The sequence below is a fragment of the Narcine bancroftii genome, chromosome 8 (genome assembly GCF_036971445.1).
Source record: "Narcine bancroftii isolate sNarBan1 chromosome 8, sNarBan1.hap1, whole genome shotgun sequence".
Classification (NCBI taxonomy): domain Eukaryota; kingdom Metazoa; phylum Chordata; class Chondrichthyes; order Torpediniformes; family Narcinidae; genus Narcine; species Narcine bancroftii.
Window position 1 is genome coordinate 158,560,708 of NC_091476.1, and position 23,337 is coordinate 158,584,044.

The 23,337-nt window shown below is 39.9% G+C and overlaps 2 long non-coding RNA genes across 2 annotated transcripts; one reads left to right on the forward strand and one right to left on the reverse strand.

Moving 5' to 3' along the window:
- Positions 1–7: 7 nt before the first annotated feature.
- On the forward strand, positions 8–14,199 carry LOC138741469 (uncharacterized). The gene is made up of 3 exons (XR_011343508.1): positions 8–159; positions 12,031–12,263; positions 14,076–14,199. It is a non-coding gene; the product is annotated as an uncharacterized lncRNA (long non-coding RNA).
- LOC138741468 (uncharacterized) lies at positions 7,092–18,956 on the reverse strand. Its single transcript, XR_011343507.1, has 3 exons — positions 18,870–18,956; positions 13,673–13,757; positions 7,092–12,340 (listed from the first exon to the last, which is right to left on the reverse strand). It is a non-coding gene; the product is annotated as an uncharacterized lncRNA (long non-coding RNA).
- Positions 18,957–23,337: the final 4,381 nt, after the last annotated feature.

Below are 23,337 nucleotides of genomic sequence, written 5' to 3' on the forward strand. Positions count from 1 at the left end.
CATTCGGCCTCAACTTTTATGAACGTCTGGTTCATTTTGCTTTCAAGAAAATCAAAGGGGTTGGGCAAAGAGTTCTTTATAAGTGCTAATTGTATGGAAAGATAGGACTTGCATTGGCAGGCTCATAACTTGATGAGGGACTTCGCCCTGAAACGTTGGGTATGCATCTTTTCTAGATAAACTACCCTGTTTGACCTGCTGAGTTTCTCCAGCCTTGTGTTTTTACTTGCAATGTTATCCTTTTAAATCTCGTTAGTGCCTTGTTTTGTTTCCTCAGTTGGTTTGGGGTTACAAGCCCTGAGGACCCCAAACCCCAGCAGCAATAGAAAAGTGGTTACTTAAACAAAAGTTGCTTTTCATTACCTTTCAATATGAAAACAGGATCAAGCTTTAACTTATTACTATTAACTCTACTAACCTAACTTAACCCCCTTCTAGCGCTAAGCACACGTGTATGAAATGTGTGTGCGAGTTCAGGAAAGTTCCATCTCGCTCCAAGTTCACTGGTTGCAGGCATACTGTGCACGGAATTCAAGATTTACGAAGTTCACCAGGCTTTGGTGCTCAAAAGGTAAATGGTTACCGCTCAGGAAGGTTTTCAGAGAGGTATTTGTTGTTCGCTGGACACCCACAACTGATTCCTTTTAATCAGCCATGTTAGCGACTCGCCAAAGAAACCTGCCCCATCAGTGTTCTCCAGAAGATAACCTCTTTCTTTCAGGTCACCACAGAGTTCCTTTCTGTTTCTTATTTCAAGTGAAACATTAGGCAGCCAGATCTCTCCTCTTGTATGGACCACAAGGGCTTTGACTAGGGTGAACTAAGCACTCACAACCTGTCTTCAAAATGGGGTTTTTCCACAAGCTTGCCAGCTTGTCCTGTTCCAGTCCCAGCCGTTGCTGCTGACTGTAGAACTGCAGAACTGATCTCTCTCTCAGAGAAAAGCCTGTTTGACTCCCTCTGTGCTTGCAAATACCATATGACCCTCTTTGAACAGCAGACAGCCTGCTGCTCGAAACCATCTCCTCTGAGTTCTTTCATCTGTTGCTTTTCAAAACAACAATCCATTAGTGAAGTCTCTTGGACACACCCCAAAGCTTTTGCAAAGGCACTCTCAATGTAACCAAAATCAAGGATCTGATTGTGAACTTAAGGAAGGGAAAGCAGAGGTGTTCCACCCAGTGATCATTGGGGTATCAGAGGTGGGGAAAGTGAGCAAATTTAAATTCCTGGGAGTCATTTATCTTTGAGGACCTTACCTGAACCCAACATTCTAATGTCGTAAAGAAATATGTCAGCGCCTCTATTTCCGCAGGAGTTTGCGTTGGTTTGATATAACATCAGAAACCCTGACAAATTTCTACAGATGTATGGTGGAAAGTGTGTTGACCGGCTGCATCTTGATCTGATATGGGGCCACCAGTACCCCTGAGTATAAATCCCTGCAAAAGCTCAGGAACATCACAGACAAAACTCTCCCCACATCAAGAAAATATACATGGAACGCTGCCTTTGGAGAACAGTAGCAAGGATTCACATCACCCAGGTCGTGCTCTGTTCTCGCTACTGCCATCAGGAAAGAGGTAGAGGTTCCATATGACGTGTGCCACTAGGTTCAGGAACAGTTGCTACTCCTACATGATCAGACACTATAGGAGAAATGTTTATATTTCTCCCTTTTATATGTATCGAGTACAGTTTTTTGCACTGTCAATAAGTAGAAATTCTACCTGGCACTCAGGGAAAGGAATCTCAGGGTTGTATGTGATGTCATGTATGTACTCTGACAATAAATCTGAACTTTGAAAGGCTAGATGGCTTTCAAATCACAAACAGAAATGAGAAAGTGTATAGGAGGGAGATAGAGCAGCTCTTTGAATGGTGTTACAACCACAATCTTGTGCTCAACATTAGCAAAACCAAGGAGATGATTGTGGACTTCAGGAGGGAGTCAGGGGAACACAACCCAGTCCTCATCGAGGGCTCAGTAGTGGAGAGGGTCAAGAACTTCAAATTCCTGGGTGTCAATATCTCCAAGAAACTACTAGAGCTTCCATGTTAATACAATCACCAGTGGCTGTACTTTGTGAGGTGTTTGAGGAGATTTGGTATGTGACCGAAAACTTCTACAGGTATACTGTGGAGAACATACTGGCTGGTGGCGTCACTGTCTGGTGTGGAGGTGCCAAAAGACAAGGAAAAATTCCAGAGGGTTATTAACTCGGCCTTCAGACTTCACTCCATCGAGGACATCCACATGAGGCGGAATCTTAAAAAAGCAGTCTCTATCCTCAAAGACCCCCACCACCCAGACCATGCCTGCTTCACTCTGTTACCATCAGTGTGGTAATACCACGGTAATGCTATTTGTTCTATCTGTGTGTGTATGGCTGGCCCTCCTCCCTGCTGCCTAACCCTGTGAATCCATGATGGAATTCCCTAAAGTTGATTGTGCCGAAGTCCCTCCTCCAGTACAAACCCTGGAATCGGGGCAGCAACGTGAGTGCACGTGCATTCTTATAGAAATAAAAGCCTGTTGTCTGGTAACTTCCAATCTTTCGGAGTTATTGATAGTAAATCAATCGGGAAAAAGGTACAGGAGCCTAAAGACAACCACTCAGCAGCACAAGGTCACCTCCTACCCAGCTGCCATCAGATTCCTGAATAATCAATGAACAAAAGACACTGCCTCACTTTTCGTGCACTATTATTTAATTTTTTAATATTATTGTTATAATACGAATGTTTATACCATGACGCTGCTGCAAACACCAAATTTCATGACTTGTTCTGATTTCTATGTTGAACGATTGATATGTTGCATCATTTGTGCCTGTTTTAAGAAAGTACTCTTCCAATTCTGTGAGGCATGCATGAGGACCTCTCTGAACTAGGGGTCCAGTTGCAATGTTTAAGAAAGGCAAGGATGAGAATGTTGAGGGCGGAGGAAGGCATATAAGAGAGGGATTGAACAGGTTAGACACCGAAGGGAATGTTGAAGCAGAAATGTTGTGGGAAGGAGTGAATCAAGGGTAGAGGCCTTAAGGCATGGGAAATAAGAACAAAACTGACCATATGCACATGAGAGTGGGTGCTTGCACATCCAAGCACATGTCCATTTACAGTGAAGCCCCTAGTATCCAGAATTCAAGTTATTAGCAGCCTCAAGGGACTATCAAGTAAAATAAATTTAAAAAAGTTAAATAAGAATGATCAGTTTTTTTTTTAAACTCAGAACTGTAAATGTTATTTAAAGTCACACATAAACCTTTGAAGGAAAGGATTAATTTATTGTTTGAAGATGGGAGCAAATATTCAGCCAGCAGAATGCTTTGGTTATGCTTTGCTCATAACAGCTAGTTGAATAAAGTTGTGTTTGAATAAAATGGTGTCACCCAGGGTGAAGAGCTAGTTGATCCCACTCATCATTGCAGTGATTCTCAAAGTTTCTCCTTATCCCTCCTTAGTAAGAGTCACCCGAGTCAGAGGCTTTATCTGTAAACTTGAAGGAGAAAGATGATTTATCTATAATTTTATTTGTCTTTTGGGTGGCTCCATGGGGAGGGGTTTTTTTTGGGGGGAGGGCCCTGCAGATGCAGGGAAGATTACATTTTTCAAATAATGACTGAAAATGAAGTAAAATGCTTCAAAATTATATATTCATCCAAATGAAGTTTGTTCAGTGCAAGAACAGAATGGATTTTTTTTTCTCTTTTGAACAGTTTATTCTTAATGCAGGTGTATTATTTAGGTTTCAAACAACCTGAAAATACACTTATCCACATCCACCAGATACCAGGGTTTTATTGTATACATGTGTTACTGACAGTACGGTAGAGCCTGGTCTGCAATAGTCTTGGATGCCCTTTCCAGTGGAGCTTGATTTAATCTTTTCTTGCTCTTTGCAATAGCTGATTGCATCACACATTGACAGAAATCACGCACAGATAATTGTCATTCCACAATACGAGGTTTGGCACCTGGTACATTAGAACTCTTCAACCATTGTAACAACAACATACCTGAATGTTGCCGCCTTCTCACTGCCCAGAAGCTCAGACATGTGCTTGGATGTGCAAGCACCCACTCTCATGTGCATATGGTCAGTTTTGTTCTTATTTCCCATGCCTTAAGGCCTCTACCCTTGATTCACTCCTTCCCACAATTGTAGCTTTGAAAAATATCTTTTTTGCGGACATTGAATAAATTCTCACTCATCCAAGCCACTTTTAGGCAATCTCAGTCAATATTGAGAGTAAAAATCCCCCCACTCCTATAACCTTACTGATTTCACAACTTCTTGCATTTTGCTTACACAGGTGTTCAGCCAATTCCTCTTGAACATCTCCAGCAAAATTGCTCACAACCTCTCTTACTCCTAAATTTACTCACTCACCTCAATGGCGATTTCTCCAAAATGTCTCTCCAAGAACCATCATTCTATTCTGCCTAATCAGTAATTTTGTTTTCTTGCTTGTGTGATGTGCTTATTTATTTTGTACAGTATGGTGCTCCACAACATTCGAACCAATAAAATAGGAGAATCCTGGAAACAAGTCAGGCAACGTCCGTGGAAAGAAAACAGAATGGACAATTGGGTTCAAGACCCCGCATTGAATAAATACAATTTTGACTTGGTTAATGCTCCCAAGTTACTAAGTCTGCCAATTCTGCCCATTGAGCTGATTCCCACTAAGGGGCAGTACAGAATAGAGCTAACAGGCTGTGCATTTCCCTGAAGATTTATGCAAGACCCAATTTCTTTGAAAAATAATATGGGATGTATAAAGAACACAAGATCTGTGATTTTTTTTTTGTGAATTTGAACCTTGAACGCGCTGCAAGCCTGGGCCCCCCTTCTGCCAATGCCATCGTCCAGCCACTAATTCAGAGGGCTGATAAAACCAATTTCTTCATGACTGAAAGATTGCTGACCAGTGAATGGGGCCAGAGTCCATGGTTTCTCTGGGCCTTTCACCAACATCCCTACCAATCTCAATCTACCCCTCACCTTTCCCAGCCTTGCATTCCTTCGCCTAACCTTGTATATCAACTTTTCCAGATTGTGCAGGACAACTCCCCATTCTCCCTCTCTTCACTGTACCTCAGTCCCCTTTCCTCAGCTCTCCATCCCCCTCTTTGCTGTTTTGCCCTCCCTCCCTTAACCACCCAGTACCTCTTGCCTGTGGGCCTGTATGCCTCCCCTCACCATTTTATTTAGGCACCTGCCTACATTTTGTTCATGCCTTGATGAAAGACTCAAGCGTAAAACATTGGCAATATATCTTTATATTTGTTGTATAATGTACACTGTTTTACCTGCTGAGTTAACTTATATTCTCATCTCCTGCCCTGAAACTGCTTGGACTCCACAATTTATTAATCCTTCAACCTGATTGGACCTGATTTATCTTGACCCACAAGTCAAGATCATCAATATCACACGCCATTCCCAATACCCGACAGCACCCAGACTACTATCCAGTTTAAATCCGACACTCACCCAATAACCACCTCTGACCATGGACTACAACAATCTTAATTTTAATTTAGACATACAGCATAATGACCAGCCCACAAGCCCGTGCTGATTAATTACATCAATTGACCTACAACCCCGGTAGGAAGGAAGCCAGAGCACCCAGACAAAACCCACACAGACCTGAAGAGAACAAGCTCCTTACAGACATCACCAGATTCAAAAGCAGCGTTGCTGGCGCTGTAACAGTATTGCGCTAAATGCTGCAATAACCCTATGAGCAGAGGCCCCGACTCAACAACCACTATGACTTCCTGACAATCAGACACAAACCACCAGCCCTCATGCAATTGTTTTCATTGTGATAGTTCAGTTATAAGTTTTTACCTACCATATTGCAATTGTTGAATGAGTATTTGCTGCCATTCTCAAAATTGAAGGCTTTCAAATTAGCAAGCAACAAAAATTAAAAACTTCAAAGTGAATACACTCATTCATTATATTATTTTAGGAGACAGATTGTCACTCTCGAGCTCGTAATTCATCTCATCAATTGTGTTCCAAGATCAACCATTGGATACTGTGATGTCTGAAGTATTGGAGGCAGTTCAGACAGTGGAGTTGTGAGCTCCACTGATACATGGCATTGAGACCAGTACATTTTTTTCCTTAGTCACTTTGCAGCTGAAAGCAATGATTGCTCATTGTGTGTGTGTTGTGTGCAACATATTGCTCGCAAAACCTTTGGAAGACTGGGAGATGGCAGCGCTCCTTCATCCTTTCCGCCTCTCCCACTGGCCAACCATTTCAATTCTGAGTTCCACTCTCATGCTGACATGTCTGTCCATGGTGTCATGTGCTGTCAAACCAAGACCACCCATGAATTGGAGGAGCAACACCTAATTTTCTGTTTGGGCATTCTCCAACTAGACACCATTAACATCGACTTCTCCAGTTTACACTAGCCTACTCCCTATTCTCTCTCCCCTCTTTCCTCCAGCTCTTCACACCTTCCTTCTCCATTCACCGAGCTATTACCCCCCTTCCCTTTGGTTGCTGGTGTGCTCTCCCTCCCTTATCCACATTACCTCTAGTCTGAGGGACCGTGCTCCACCCCCACCCCCCCTCCCCCCTCCATTTTGATCATGCCTTCATTTTGTCATACCTTGAAGGGCTCAAGCCCAAAATGTTAGTTTTGTTACTTTTATCTTTGTCATATAAAGTATGACCTACTGAGTTTCCCCAGCATTATCTTTTTACTTAAATCACAGCATCTGCAGACTTTTGTGTTTTACTCCTACACACCATTTATTGTTCCTAGAATCTTTGGAAGAATTGTATATCTGCACACTTGCTCTGCTTAATTGTCCACTTATCCTTCAGCAGAAATCATCCCTTTCTAAATTGAAAACATCAGTGACTCCATTACTTCTGCATGTGACAAAAAACTACAAGGTCAAAACCTTATGAAGCCTGATTCCATTGAAGTGATCTAAATGGTGTGCTCATAAATGTTTCTACAATCTTTAAGTAGGACAAAAAGCAAAGCTATTTACAGATTTCTGAATAGTTTTATTTTACAGTCATTGACCTTGAAATTGTTATCATCTCACACAACATTCTTGCACGCTATATGACTGAATTTTTTTTTAAAGGTGTATAGAATATCTGACTGGGCTCCTTACACACAATTCTCATTACAACCTTTTTTAAAATGCCACATCATGAAGAAAGCCTCTACTTCCTCAGGAGTTTGCGGAGGAGCTAGTGGAGTTGTTCAAGTGAACCGGTACGGCCTTGAAGGGCCGACATGGCCTGTTTCCGTGCTGTAAACGGTTATATGGTTATATGGTTTTTAAAAGTTTGCATGAAATTGGTAGACAATATATCATGTTAAAAAAAATCTAGTAGATTGGTTTTACGCTCAAGATTCCAGTATCTGCAGTCTCTGTCTCCAATTTTAGCAGCGTAATAAAGGTCTCTGAAAATGGGGTTTCTTTTAAAATTTGCCTTTTACAGGTGGTTGCACATCCATCTTGATGACCTTGCCACTGTTGGTGCCAGGGCCCCTTTCAAACTACCACACAAAATCAGGGGGAAAAAAAAATCAAAGTATATACCATGGAGCTACAACATTATTCACAATGAGTCACTTTCAAAACGTACTGCGGGGTTTGTTGGTCTATTAAGTGTAATTGAGTGGCAAGAGCTCAGGGGCTGAGAGGGCCTGTTACCATGCTGTATGTCTAAATATATTTTAAAAAAATCTTTTCTAGCATTTAAATATGTCAATGCTTTGCTTCTATAAATAACAAAACTCCATGCTAAACTGTATCAACTAATTAATGAGTGAAGGCAATTTTTGAATTTTTTTTATTGTGAACAGCATAAAAGCCTATTTACATATCTGTCAATCAGATTCAGCAATCAATTAACAATTAAATCTATGCAATTGTAAATTTTTTATTGCCAAAATGATGCAACTTGATCCTTCAATGTATTATTTTTAAATGTAAACCATAAACATTAACTCAGAACTTCATGTTAAATTGTAATGCTTTTAATATGTTTGCTATAATAAATGATTGCTACATCTTGTCAGCAAGTAAAATATGTATTTGAATTAAGGACTTTATTGCTTCTCCCTTCAGCCAAAAGAAACTTTGGAGGTTTACCAGGCTGTGTTCTATCTGAACCTGCCTCCAGCTAATCCTGCCATTTTAGGCTTCAATACTGAAGGCCTGGTACTCCCCGACTTATGATCGCAATTGGGACCAAAGGATTGGTCATATCTCAAAATGGATGCAAGTCATAATTCTGCCCGCATGTGTGGAGTACCGAAGTCTTAAAGCAAACTTTTTAAGTCATTTTTTTTTTCATCGTAGATTTGATAACAATTTAAAGCTTCCTGAATTTGTCGATCAACCTTGGTGAATCTTTCCACATTCTGGTCCATGCTTACCTTGTTTGTTGGTATCCCAGGGTTTGTAGGCTGGGCACGGCCATTTTGATTCCTGTGCACGTCATCAGTTGGCGCATATGCGGTGGGATCGTGTATTGGAGTTCGGTTGGCGCATGCACAAGAGTCAAAAATGCCCCAACGATTTTGAATTTGTGTCCTTAACTCTCGCGCACACGCCAACCAAACTCCAATACATGCACCCACTGCGCACGTGCACAGGGATCAAGATGGCCATGCCCAGCCTATGAACCCCAGGACACCAACTAACAAGTAAATACACACGTTTTGGTTCTTGCATGCTTTTTATCCCTGTTATAGTTTGTCGAGTACACATAAGCAATGTAAATTTTATATTTTTTCTTTATATTCGCAAGTCAGGGAGTACCTGTATATTGAACTGATAGGTCAAATAAAAAAATAAAATCAGGAAAACTTTATAATTAATCATATTGGTCATCACTACTAGGTGTTCTAACTTTACATAAGCATTTACATGAAATAAATAAAAATAATAATTCAAACACAGTGTAATCAGAATGATGTCAGTGTCACATGATCGATAGTATTCGGAGACCTGTGAAGAGCACAAACGCTTTTATTAGCTTATAACTAACGGCCAGTATTTACTGAGGTCTTCAGGTCATTCTGGGGTAAGGTGGGAAAACAGGGTTTATATCGGGACCAATGGGGGAGGAGCCAAAGGGGGGTGTTGGCTGTCTAATCTGCACACAGTGAATTCCAGTTCACTGCATTCAGTGACTGCTTTCATTTCATTTGACTGGATTCTCCACTGATTTCTTTAATTGGCAGCATATCTGATTTGCTCTCAAAAACATTGGTCAGGAAAGAAAAAAAATTAATTGCAGAAATAATGTAATATCCAATCTCAACTTTTAAAAATTGAAATGAGGAAGTTAAAAAAATTGTTAGTTTTGCCATGAATTGTGAATGGCCATGGAAGGCAAGCAGTCAATTTTATGAAATGCACAAGTGCAAATAGCTTCAACACAATTTCCTACATTAAATGTTTGACAAGAAATATTTCAGTGGCAAAATAGTTTGCAATTCTTCATTGCACACTGCGACACCCAGATTTTTGATGCAAATTCTCCCAATGCACAAAATCTGATTCAGGCAACCCTCAGTCACAAACCTAATAGTCCATTTTTTCAAGGGTGAAGCTGGAAGCCATAGCCCCTGGACAGTAAATTAACAGGATCCATTCAGAAGAATTCAGAAAATAAAGATCTAGTCTGACAAATATAATTTATTTGAGGACATTTTAAATTAAATAACTTGGAACTCTTAGAAAGCCTTTGGAAAAACTTCATACAAAAAGGTTAAACTAAAAGCTTTAGAATCCAGAAAGAAAAGGGGTCTGGTTTAAAAAACAAGTTTAGAAGGAAAGAACCAGCCACGAAAGAAGGAATGTGTAGAGCTCGTTGAAAGAACCAAAGACTTGTTGATCCAAACCAAGGCTTTTATTAGCAAAAGACCGGAGCTCTTCACAGGTGGCCGACCAGTCCGGAATGATCCGACCTGGCTAGGGACACAACCCTTTAAGGCCCAAACAATAGGTGTGGCTTAGCTCTCAGCCAATCGCTGTAAGCACAGTCTAGATACAGTAACTATATACACTATGTACATTGGTGATAGATCTGTACTATCACATTCACCCCTTCTTGGAGAATTGACCCTGGGAAAAAAAAACAAAAACGAGGGAGAGAATGAAAAGGAAGGGGTAGGTCAAGGACTGTAGCGGTCAGGGGGTCTGACCATCCGGCGTGACCGCCGTGGTGCCGGGATTGGGGTCGCTGGAGTGGTGTCGCCAGCGGGCTCATCGGGTGCGACTGCTCCGTCGCTCAATTCCCCAGTCGTTTTGTCGGCAGGGTGGCCCGAGTCATTGGGGTGCTGTTGGTCCTTCTGTTGCGGCACGGGGCCTGGAGCATAAGGAGTTGGGGGGTTTGCTGGGTATACCGCGTCCTGAGCTAGGTCCCGCACCGAAACAGTGTCCTCCCGCCCGTCTGGGAACTCCATGTATGCGTAATGTGGGTTCGCGTGGAGTAGAGTCACTCGGTCGACCAAGGGGTCGTTCTTTGAGTGCCAGACGTGGCTTCGCAAAAGGACGGGGCCAGGGACGGTGAGCCATGCCGGTACAGTGGTTCCCGATTCGGATTTCCTCGGGAAAAGGAACATCCTTTCGTGGGGGGTGGCATTTGTTGCAGTACATAGGAGGGAGCGGATGGAGTGTAAGGCACTAGTGAGAACCTCCTGCCAGTGAGAGGTGGGGAGACCTTTAGACCGGAGAGCCAGTGTAACCGCTCTCCATATGGTGGCATTCTCCCTCTCGACCTGGCCATTACCGCGTGGGTTATAGCTCGTGGTCCTGCTTGAAGCAATACCACACTCCAGAAGGTACTGTTGCAGCTCTGCACTCATGAATGAGGACCCCCTATCACTGTGGATGGAATTGGGGTACCCGAAGATGGTGAAAATACTGTGAAGGGCCTGTATCACTGAGGTGGCAGTGGTGTCTGGGCAGGCCACAGCGAATGGGAAGCGGGAGTATTCGTCGATGGCCGTAAGGATGTAGGTATTACGGTTGGTCGACGGTAGGGGTCCCTTAAAGTCTACGCTAAGACGCTCGAAGGGGCGGGTGGCTTTGATAACGTGGGAGTTATCCGGACGGATAAGTCTTTGGTTCTTTCGACGAGCTCTACAATTTTATTAGCAAAAGACCGGAGCTCTTCACAGGTGGCCGACCAGTCCGGAATGATCCGACCTGGCTAGGGACACAACCCTTTAAGGCCCAAACAATAGGTGTGGCTTAGCTCTCAGCCAATCGCTGAAAGCACAGTCTAGATACAGTAACTATATACACTATGTACATTGGTGATAGATCTGTACTATCACAGAATGTCAGTCAGAAGTCCCCAGATTCCTATTATTAGTTAGGCTACCAAATTGCTGTAAGCAATGTAATCTTGAAAATTTATCAATAATTTTGTTGTTGTTAAATGCAGGGTTCACTTGTCAAACAAGTGTTTGAAGGGAAAAGCGGCAAGGAAAATTTAACACTGATAAATATGAAGTATTGCACATAATCAAAGTCACAGGTATACAATAACAAAACTAAGATGGCAGGGAGATTTAAAATGGAACCTAGCAGTGGTAACAATAAGTAATTGTTAAAGCTTCTGAACCACTTTCATTATGTAGATTTGCAATCAAAAGATCTCATCAACTCTGAGCTATTGAATAGTTCAGAAAAGATGAGCTACCCTTCTACCCAAGTTCTTTTTCAAGTTGCTCAATGCAACCAATTTATTCATGTGAACAGATGCAAAATTTGAGAGTTTTCAAAGAAAAAATTAAAAGCTGCAAAATTACAAAAAAATGTCAGTTGCAAGTGGCATTTCTTAGAGTTAACTTTTCATAATTTTTTTTGTATTCAAGTCCTGTGAGGAATATCAATAATTTTCTCTGCCAAAAGAAAAAAAAGCATTTTTAAACATTGAGCTTTTAAAGAGTTTTGTGATCCCAATCATCAGTCAAAAAGGTAACATATTCCTTTATGAAATTTCTACAGTCTGGAAATGAGATGTGCAGCCAGAAGACTTGCAGAATCAGAAGTGTAACTTCGCCAGTGTATCAGGATGTCAACAGTGATAGCAGTACATTTCTCCCACGTTGCTGGGGTCCAAAGATTCCACGACCGTGAAAGTACATTTCTGTCTTGGTGCCAAAAGGAATCTTCTTAATATTTCCTTTCCAATGGGATATTTGATGAAACAGAAACCAGCGAAGTTGGTCTACTCACAGGTATGTTGGCAGATGAGGGTGGGAGTGAGTGATGCCTTGATGATTTTGGTGCCAGATCTCTTTTCAACCTATTTTGCCTGTGGAAAATCAATGATTATTAGTGAGTTTTGTATGGCTTTGATATACACACTTTTACCAGTTTTCTGATTGTAAACCAGAAATGGTTAGAGCTCATTATTTCTGCCACTCAGAAGCACAATGGCCTAAACTAACCAAGATATATTGAACACAAACAGAAATGACAATCATGTTTGTATTTTGCTACTCCTCTACATATTTTTAAAGCACAATTATGAAAATAGTTTCTTTCTCAGTGCTTTTTAAAATCACTCCCCTAGCTTCAATCATATTATGTAAGCCATGGCCTGAAGCACACCCTCCTCCACAGCTGACATTTGGGCCCCAACTTATTTTTCCTAGTTCTATCCCATCTTTGCCTTTGATCCCTTTTCAGGAGAATTGGTAATGCACGAAATGTTCCCAAACCAATATTTAATGATCTATTTTTGTTAACTGATAAGATTGGACACAATCATTTCCATGGGTTGTGACAACCCTGTTTGACTATTCCAAACATTCTCATCACAAGGATAATAAGTTTATTAACACATTCCCTCCTGCAGCGTTTGAATACACAGGTACATGTTCCTGGTTCATGAACTGATCCAAAGTTGGCATTTTCTTGGGCATGTCAATTTTTCTCTCAGCCTCCTCACTTTCCAGAAAACAATTTTAGCATCTCTGACCTATCCTCCCAACTGAATTTTCTCATCTTGATAGCTATTCTCGTAAATGGCTTTCGCACTTCTCCACGCCCCTCTGCCCCTACCCCCAATTTCAGGAACCAAGAATTAACAAGTGAACACATCTCAAGAACATCATGTGGTCAAATAGAGCAGTACGACCTCTATTTTGCCTCAAATGTACTATCAGGCCTAATCTTAGAAAAGCACCTCCACTGCAGATCCCATGACTTCATTGAATGAGTTAACAATTAGCTTCTTGTCATTGAGGATTGCATTCAGAAATTAGTCTGAAATGTGCAAAACTATTTCAGACAACCATCTTTGTCTGCAAGTTGGATACAATTTCTGCACAAGTAATTTTAACAAAATGTTTTCAATAATTTAATTAGTCCAATGTTGGCGGTAAATTTTTTTTAAATAAAGATTTTGGTTGAATTTTCATGACTCTCAATATGCAAGCATGGTATGATCATCTTAAAAACTAGTAAATAGTAAAATTATCAGATGAAATTAAGGACCAAATCTTTGCATTTAGGGGCACGTATAGGAGAATTTTAGTTTGCACATCAAACAGGTTGGCATGTCGGCAATTTCTATATTCATGGTGTCTAATTGAATTAATCAATTATTATTAAAAGCAATAATTCTTCATTAGTTCTTTACCTGTTGTAGTGTTTTAAAAGGAACATTATCAAGGTGAATATGATTATTATTCCAATTATAATTACAGCCACAATAGCACCAGAACCTGGGAAAAAAAGAAAAATAATTAATGTGCAACAAGCATCACTACCAATGTTAACTTGTCCACGACACATACGGGGACTTGAGGTATTAATGATGGTGGCACCAGTTCTCTCCATTCTACCTACACCATTGTTAATAATGATTTTCTCCATAAATCTGCTCTTCCAGTTAAAACACGATGAGAATCAATTTTGTATCCATACAGTCTGAACATTCATATTCATTATTATCTATGAATCATTGGAACAGATGAAGCCTGTTTATATTTTCTCCCTTCACTGAAAAAATTAAAAATTAACTACCACCTCCTCTCCTGCAGGTGCCAAATTTTGAGAGAAACTGGGAAATATGCCACCTCAGATCACAGAAATATAGAACATCATCACGAGTGCCCCCCCATTGAAGGAAATTTCCTACCTATTTTGGTATTCCAAGAAGCTAACCACCCAAAAGTTATGAATTTAAGGTGACTGGCAAAAGGCGTCAGAAGGGAATCAAAGAGAAATGTTTTATCAGCAGGTTTTCACATTTGGAAATACATAACAATGTTTCTCAAAAGTAAATCAATTATGAATCATCAGCTGAAGGATTTTTGATTAAACAGCAAAGAAAACAAATTATTTGAATAGCTCTTACAGAAAGCCAACTCAAGCAAGATGGGCCATTGATTCTCAGTTTAAATTTCATGAGTAAATGGATTACAATATACCCATAAAAATTCATAATCCTCCATACAGAAGTGCTTAAATTCTTTGAAATTCAGGAAAGACACTACAGGTCAGGCAGCATCCCTGGAGAGAAATGGTCAGAAAATGTTTTGGATCCTTTATCAAAATTAAGGGCCCCAACCCAAAATGTTGACTTGACAGTTACTCTCCAGGGATGCTGCCTGACCCATTAAGTCCTTCCAGCATCTCTCAAGGTTCCAGCATCTGCAATTTTTGTGCATCTTCTTCTATTGAACTTGTGGTGATTTTGATTATATAGGTCACTGAAAGATCATAAGATGAGGAATTATGGATAAGAAAATATTGCAATTCATAGTCATGTCCCTGATGTATCACCCTCCCTGTGAATACAAAAGTTGTATAACAGGTCTGCAACAAGCACGCAATGCCCAACCTCCAATGTATTCTGCCACAGAACACGTATTGCATTTTGTCTTGGTTCTGACTTTGTAGAAATAATGACATATTAATACCAAAAAAAGCATTAGTTATAAACTGCACGACATGAGTTGATGTGACAGCAGATCAAATTGTAGCTCACACAGACCCTGAAATGTAGAACATCAGATAACACACTTGTTTTGAATAAGCAGATTGATTCATCATCTAATCTCAATAAAGCTATTTAAACAAAGTGATTATAGCATAATGAAATGCATTCAGTAATATTAGCCTTGCATGTGAACTTTGGGATCTCTTTGATCACTCTCTATTGTGGTTTTCATTCTCAAACCAAAAGAATGTCATTTGGCACATTGAATTTAATTCTGATTGTGTAATTGGAAGAAATATAGAGGATAAAAATCATCTGGTTTGATTATTGATCAAAGCAGAATGCATCATTCTTAAACTGGTCCTTGGGTTGGAGGAGTAAAAGGTTAAAGGAGCATAGAAACATAGAAGATAGGAGCAGGAGTAGGTCATACGCCCCTTCGAGCCTGCTCCGCCATTCAACGAGATCATGGCTGATCTTAAAGTTCAGTACCCCGTCCCCGCCTTCTCTCCGTAACCTTTAATACTCTTATACTGAAGAAATATATCTAATTCCCTCTTAAATATATTTAATGAACTTGCCTCTACTGCTCTCTGTGGCAATGAATTCCACAGATTCACCACCCTCTGGGTCAAGAAATTCCTCCTCATCTCGGTCCTAAATGGTTTGCCTATTATCCTCAAACCATGGCCCCGGGTTCTGGATTTTCCCATCATTGGGAACATCCCATCTGCATCCATTCTGTCCAGTCCTGCCAGAATTTTATATGTCTCTATGAGATCCCCTCTCAATCTTCTAAACTCCAGCGAGTACAATCCCAATTTGCGCAATCTTTCCTCATAAGTCATTCCTGCCATTCCAGGTATCAGCCTGGTGAATCACCTCTGCACTCCCTCCATTGCAAGAACATCTTTCCTTAGATAAGGTGACCAAAACTGCACACAATACTCCAGGTGGGGTCTCACCAAGGCCCTGTACAGCTGCAGTAAGGTATCCTTGTTCCTATACTCAAACCCTCTTGATATGAAGGCCAACATACCATTTGTCTTTTTAACCACCTGCTGTACCTGCATGCTCGCCTTCAGAGACTGGTGTACAAGTACCCCTAGGTCTCTCTGCACTTCCCCATCTCTTAATCTATTGCCATTCAAATAGTAATCTGCCCTCCGGTTTGTATTACCAAAGTGGATATCCTCACATTTATCCACATTGTAGTGCATTTGCCATGTATCTGCCCAGTCCCTCAATTTATCCAAATCACACTGGAGCTTCCTGACCCACTCTTCCGTGCTTAGTGTCATCTGCAAATTTGGAGATATTACATCCAATCCCCTCATCCACATCATTAATGTAAATTGTGAACAGCTGGGGTCCCAGTACAGATCCCTGTGGCACCCCACTGGTCACCGCCTGCCACTCAGAAAACGAGCAATTTATCCCAACTCTCTGTCTTCTACCTGCCAGCCAGTTCTCAATCCACATCAATACTTTGCCCCCAATCCCATGATCCTTGATTTTGGAAGCCAGTCGTTTATGCGGGACCTTATCGAAGGCCTTTTGGAAGTCCAGATACACCACATCCACTGGCTCTGCCCCATTTATTTTACCTTTCACCATCTCAAAGAATTCCAATAGATTTGTCAAGCATGATTTACCTTTTGTAAATCCATGTTGACTCCGTCCAATCCCTTCTCTGCTAGACTTCACGAAAGTCTGCAGACACCATAGCTGAAGTAGAAACACAATTCCAGAGAAATTCAGCAGGTCAAATAGCATTCTTTATAACCAACGTTGCGGGCTTCAGCTCTTCATCAATGTAATAAAAATGTCGGCAGGTGAATGATCAGGTGCTTGTCTACATTTTTTCATACCCTGAGAAAGAGCTCAAGCCTGAAGTATTGGTTATGTATCGATCTTTGCAGTATAAAGTACTGTTTGACCTGCTGAGTTTCTCCAACATTGTGTTTTTAGAGAAAGCTGTATTTGCTTGGCTGCAAGTGAATTGTGGGATTATGGAGATCGTGAAGGAAAGTGAATGGCACAACAGGATCAAGAAGCAGAATGGATGACTCCTTACTAAAGAGAAGTCCAACATCTCTTGGAATGCCAATTACCATGGACCTCAGGGCACAATAATCATGGGTACATTGTCTGGAGTTCAGCATAAATGATGATGACTTAATGGGGGAGGGAGAGAGAGCACACGAGAGTGAAAATAATAAAATTAAAGGTGTAAAATGATAAGAGAATCAGAGTATTAAACTTTTCAACTCAAAAGGTAAAAAGGTGGTTCCCTTCAGGTTTGAGTAGTTTAAAAAACTAGAATGCCAATGAACATAATCCCCTTAATATTTCACAACCCAGTTCTGTCTCTGATTTTTGTCTCCTATTAAGATTTTCATCAACCTACTACCCACCTCCCCCCACCCCCACCACCACCAATCCATGAACAAGATTTTCTTTCAAATTGAAGGAGCACCTCATTCCTTTTGCGGATACAGTTTCTGGGAATTCAGTGACAATTACTGCTGAATGAATGACAGTTCATTTAGCCTTATTCACGGTGAAGGGCATTTTTGTTAAGAAATTGGCACTAACACAAGATTTACAACATCTATTATTTCTCTGGGATAATTTTAAGCTTTCCTTCAGTTTCTCTTGAAGTCTCCTATAGGTGTTGGGATACAGTGCTAAAACCTTTTGTGAAATGTATTCATTGGAATTGGGCAACATTGAAAAGGCAAACAAATTTACCAACCTTGTTGCCAATGGGAAGGTCCTGCATAAAGAGAAGGTCATTACAGAGTTGGTGCATAGGGGATATATATCAAGTGATAATGAAGGAAGGGCACAATACATCTGCAGAAGAAGTGTGCAACTTGAAGTTGAACCTGACAGCAATGGTATTCCTAGGTACCTGCACTCTAATTCGTTAGAGATTGGGGTTTCCACTTTGGAATTTGCTGTTGAAAAGTAGAATAAAAAGCTAGAGTGTTCCATAGTAGTCACTGTATCAATCTCAATCCTTTATCAGACTGTTTCGGCTCCAAGCACTGGTGAACTCCTTGATTGAAATCAGGCATATTCTTTCATGGACAATTGTTAGTAGAAATTAGAATAAAATATTCTCTCCATTTGATCAATGTTCATATTATTTGAAGCTCTGGGTAGATACATTGGTCTTGGAGGCAGTGCACCATCGATTCCATTATTCTAAAGATACTGTTCAACTTATTGCATGGTGAGGACAAATGCATTTCCTCAACCATAATCTCCATCAGATTAAGAAAATTATTGAAGGTGATGTAGATGAAACAAATTTATTGGGTAGAAATAGAGAATCTATTTGTTTGGGCAACATATCCAGGATGAAGATTTATGGCCCTTGAACTGGAACTTGATCATTTAGGACAGAACTAGAAAAGACTCTTTCATAAAAGTGTTGACAAATCACTTCTGTGGAAAATTGTTGAATTGAAGGTAATTGAGAAGTTCAAATTTGAGATAATAATCTTAGGTAAAGCCATTAAGTAAATAAAAATGTAAACAAACATGATGAGACATACAGCAATGACCAGCCTTGACCCAATTAAATGGTAGAACACAGAAGAGAGAGAGTGAAGGGCAGAATAGCCTACATCAGTCAGTTATGGCCACTTTAGGTGTGAGGCATCCGAACTATTGAACTTCTATTTAACTAGTCCAGTTAGGTCAGCCTCACTTACCCTTACCCTCTGTACGCTTACCCTCTGCTATACACTCGAATCCCTGCCTCTGCTGTACTCAAGTTCCAACAATTACAATCACAAAAGTTCATGGCTTAACAGTCTGTACTGAAAATTCATTTAAACCAATTTAGTGGTAATTTTTTTTAATGATCAAGTTTCCTTACTCTGGTACAGAAGTTCTTGAGGAGATCTTGTTGGCAACGTTGTGTTGAAATTTTCATTTGTTGTTGAAGTAGTTGCCATAATGAGGGCTACTGGCAAGAGGGGAAAAAAAACAAAATCAGTTATCAGAGAATGAACTCCGTTTTCAAAAGCACTGATGAAATTGGATGCAAAGTAACCTGCCAATTTATTAGCATTCAGATGCTATATGGATGTGCAACAATAGAGACCGTGCCCCCATGCCTCCATTCAGATGTCACAATTTGGAAATTGTAGTGCTAACTAAGCTTTATCTGCGGTCCTGCAACAGACATTCTTCACCAAGCTAACTCAGATCCTAATGTTCGGGTGATGTCTGTTGCTGATTTATTCTGGTTTTTCCAACCTCAAAGGCATCTTTGACTTTCATTGGCATCAATCTGGTCCTCATGTTGCAAAATACAGACTCCAAAGATGATCAAATCTTAGGAGCAAGCCTAGCTCTCTTACACCTGCATCAATGAAGCAATTAAACTTAACTGAGTAATCACAAACACCAGATAAACCAAATGTCCCAAACATTATGGTATCCTGAAATGGGGAAAACTATAAATAAAAAGTCAAACCAAAATGTATACAAATAACCTTCAATAAAATCTGGAATGTGCACTTTAATCACATGCAAATGGTTTGACTACAAGATTAAAACTGGAGCACAGTGACAAATCAAAGGAAAAAAGTGTCTGTCCCAAGCATTATGGAGGGCACCTTTTCCCTTCCCAGCATCTGGGGACCCAAATATTTTTTTTCCATTTGAAGCAGCAATTCATTTGCACATCTTTCAATCCAGTGTACTGTATTCACAATGTGGTCTCCACTGGCAAAACACTGAGCATTTCCATTATCAAACACATCTTCAGTTAGCAGGGCCACTCTGAGCTTCATTTTAGCCTGTCATTTTAATTCTCTATTCTACTCCCACACTAATCCAATGGTCTGTAACCTCTTGCATGGTCACAGAGAGTTCTCATGCAAGCTGGAGAAAGAGCACCTCATTTTTATTTCTGGGCACTTTGTAACCTTCTGGATTTGATATTGAATTCTACAAATTGTTACTTGATTTCTCAGTATCAGGTAATATTAACAGTTTTCTTCCTCTTTTCTTCCTCTCTGGGAGTTGAGAGTATGCCCTGCCTGACCCCGTTGGTCTTATCCTCCTACTTTGCATTTTGCACATTCATGTTGGTGTCCTTCATTCATGTTCTGAAACACAAGTCTGCAGATGTTGTGATTGTAGTAAAAACAGAAATGCTGGAGGAACTCAGCAGTCTTGCAGCTTCCATAAGAGACCATAGATGATCTTACAGAATGGGTCAGGCCCAAAACGTCAATAACATATCTTTACCTCCTATGGACGATGGGTGACCTACCGAGTTGTACTAGCATTTCTGCATTTTCGTCTATGTTTTCACCAACTCAACTACTCCCATTCATTCATTGACCAGATAAACGTATACACGGTCATCCCAGTGACCCTCTTGCCCCAACCCTTCCTGCATTTTTACAAGCTGCTTTTGTTTCCTTTGCAGTTCTGACAAAGTGCACTCTAACCAAAATAGTTTACTGTTTCTCTTCTCATAGGTGTGGCTTGACCCAGAACTTATTTTGTTTCTGTTCATGAAATACAAAATTCACCATGTAGTTTTGAGTGACTACTCTAGCCCGGAGCCTTCGTATCCACCCTTGGGTTAACAGATATATCAATAATGATATTTCAGATTGTGATTTTGGTTATATTACTCCTCAACCTCTGTTTCATTCAAGGATCCATTCAGTCTTTTTCTGCAAGAGGGGGAGAAGAAAAGAAAAAAAGGCAAATGGCAAGGAACCATGAAGTCAAAGCAAAAATGGCCAAGACAAAATTGTTACAAACAGAAAATTAGTTGGGAAAAGAATGAAGTACTCAAAAAGAATGTAAATTGAATTAATTGTAATATTTAGATAAACATCTCAAGACTGAAGGTTCAGTGACAGATGATTAAGACAGGTTTTTTTTTAAATATTTTATTTTCATTTTGTGGACAGCATGCATCAAGAAACTATCATTACTTAAAATACCTAAATTGAAATGAAAGAAAAAAAAAATCAATGGTACAAGTTGTCCATATCTTCAAACAGTCCCATCCCCACCTCCCCCTCAAACAAAGCCCTGAAATAGAGAAAAGAACAAAAGAAGAGATACAAAAAGAAAAGCAAGAAAGAAGAAACTGCCAGTTCATAGGATAGAATTCCTTTTCTTACCTAGATCTCTAGTAAAGAACCAGGACGCAAAACTCAGGAACAGAACAAGTTCCCCAAATATTCAACCCTTCGTTCTGCAAATGTGGCAGCCTTACCTGCAAAAGCATACAACTTCTTCCTGAAGTTGTAAGTAATTTTCTCCAAGGGAATACAACTAGGCATTTCCACTTTCCATCTGGCTATATCCAGAGGGGAATTAGACTTCCAAGTAACCAGAATACATTTCCTAGCCATTGCCACTGCAATTTTAAGAAATTCTAATTGATACTTGAATAGTTTCATTTTAGATTTTATATCCACAGTATTTCCCATGAGGAACAATTCTGGACTTGTGATAATTGTTTCCCAATAATTTGATCTAATAAAATTCTTAAATTTTCCCAAAAAGGGTTTCTCTTTAGAGCACTACTAGGTGGAACATATAAAGATTCCGGTTTCTTCACCACAATCCGTTCCCTAATTGAGAGTTCAGGTGTGGACGTTCTGCAGAAAGAAAGATACTTAAAATCCTGAAGCAGAAATTGAAGAATTTCTGACTCATTTTCCTAACCACCCTTCCTGACATAACCCAAATGCCAGAGATCATAAGGAAGTGAGTTGAGAGTTTATTTTAACTACAATGTATAGATGCAATAAAATTCTTACATACTGAAGCTACACATGTACACAAAACATACTACCAACCAATAAGTACAAATTAAATCAACCATGAGCAGCAGGAGAATAAATTAAACACGAGGATAGATAAATACTTTGAATGGTGTATGTACACCGTCAGGAGAGGGGTTATTAATATCATGCCAATCTAACTTTCCAAGCTAAATAAGGTCACACAACTAAGATCAAATAAGGAAAAAATGAACCCAAATCTGCATTAGTCCTGCTGGAATTAAAGATTTTGGGAGTCAGCGATTCTAAAAGAAGTTTCACCTGAAAACCTCCTGGAAAAGTGTGATGGAATTTGCTCTCACACAAATGTAAAACAGAAATCCTGTTTTTGTAATGTCAAATAATGAGGTTAATTAATCAAAACATAATTTGCAAGAAGCACTCTCAATCCACTGTTTACAAAAGTACCTTTGAAGGATTTACATAATTTTAAGTGGACTCAAGAATCCATAGGCTGAACTTCCTCTATTTCAGAAATCATCCTGGTGTGATTTATGTCAAAACAGGTTAAAATGGAAATCCATTCAAATATTATCCAAGGCAAGTTAAGACTATAGTTAAGCGAGAAAGTGTGCTGTGAGCAAAAAAATCCCATATTTGGCTGCCACACATCCTATGAAATTGTTTGCATAAGTTCACAAAGGCAATAAACTTTTTTTCCCCCCACCAATAATTATTGGAAAAGACTCAACATTTGGGAGATGGATATCACTGGTATTTTTTCTTCATACTATGAAGTATGCCTTCATGAATTGATGCAACTACCTGACCTGGAAGACCACTTCAGAGAAAGGTTAACAAGATGTCTATTAAAGAGTCATTAATTAATTGGTCAGAGTCAGAATGAAATAGAATCAGATTAAAAAGAGGTAGAGGAAGAGTGAATGGTTTCCTCACCTGAGAAATATTATTGAACAAATGTCTTCTTGTCAATCAAGCAGTTTCAATCCTACCTTCAAATATGTTTTATTTTCTTTCCAGGGTTTCTGCACAAATTCCTTTTTTTTAAAATTGCGGTGATATGATTTGAACTAGACAATGAAGATTTTGCCTCCTGAATACTTTTGGATATATTTTAATCAATTTTGGGCAGCTGATCACAAAAATCACCTTTAAAATTTCCCATCATGCACAGCTTTTTTTGATACAACATATTTTTATGATTTCCTGTCACATTTTAAGTCTTCTAGTATATTGTCCACAAAACAAGCAATTTTGGTCAGTCCAAGGGCATAAACTCAGTCCAGGTGCGAGGCAAATATTGTCTTAGGCCTGGCCATGCTTAGTCAGGATAGATGCAGGCAGCCTACAAAAGCAGGTCACATAAACAGATACTGTGCATTACATTGATATAGATTGAATGCATGTTGATGCACACGTTCTTCAGGTAATAGCACAGTGAGTGTATTTAACAATAGCATTTATTGTCTACAGGAAGATTCAATACAGCAGAAATGTCTCATCAAAGTCATATCAGTTGCAGTACATTCTGTTACATGTGTGGTGAGTATACTCTTAAGG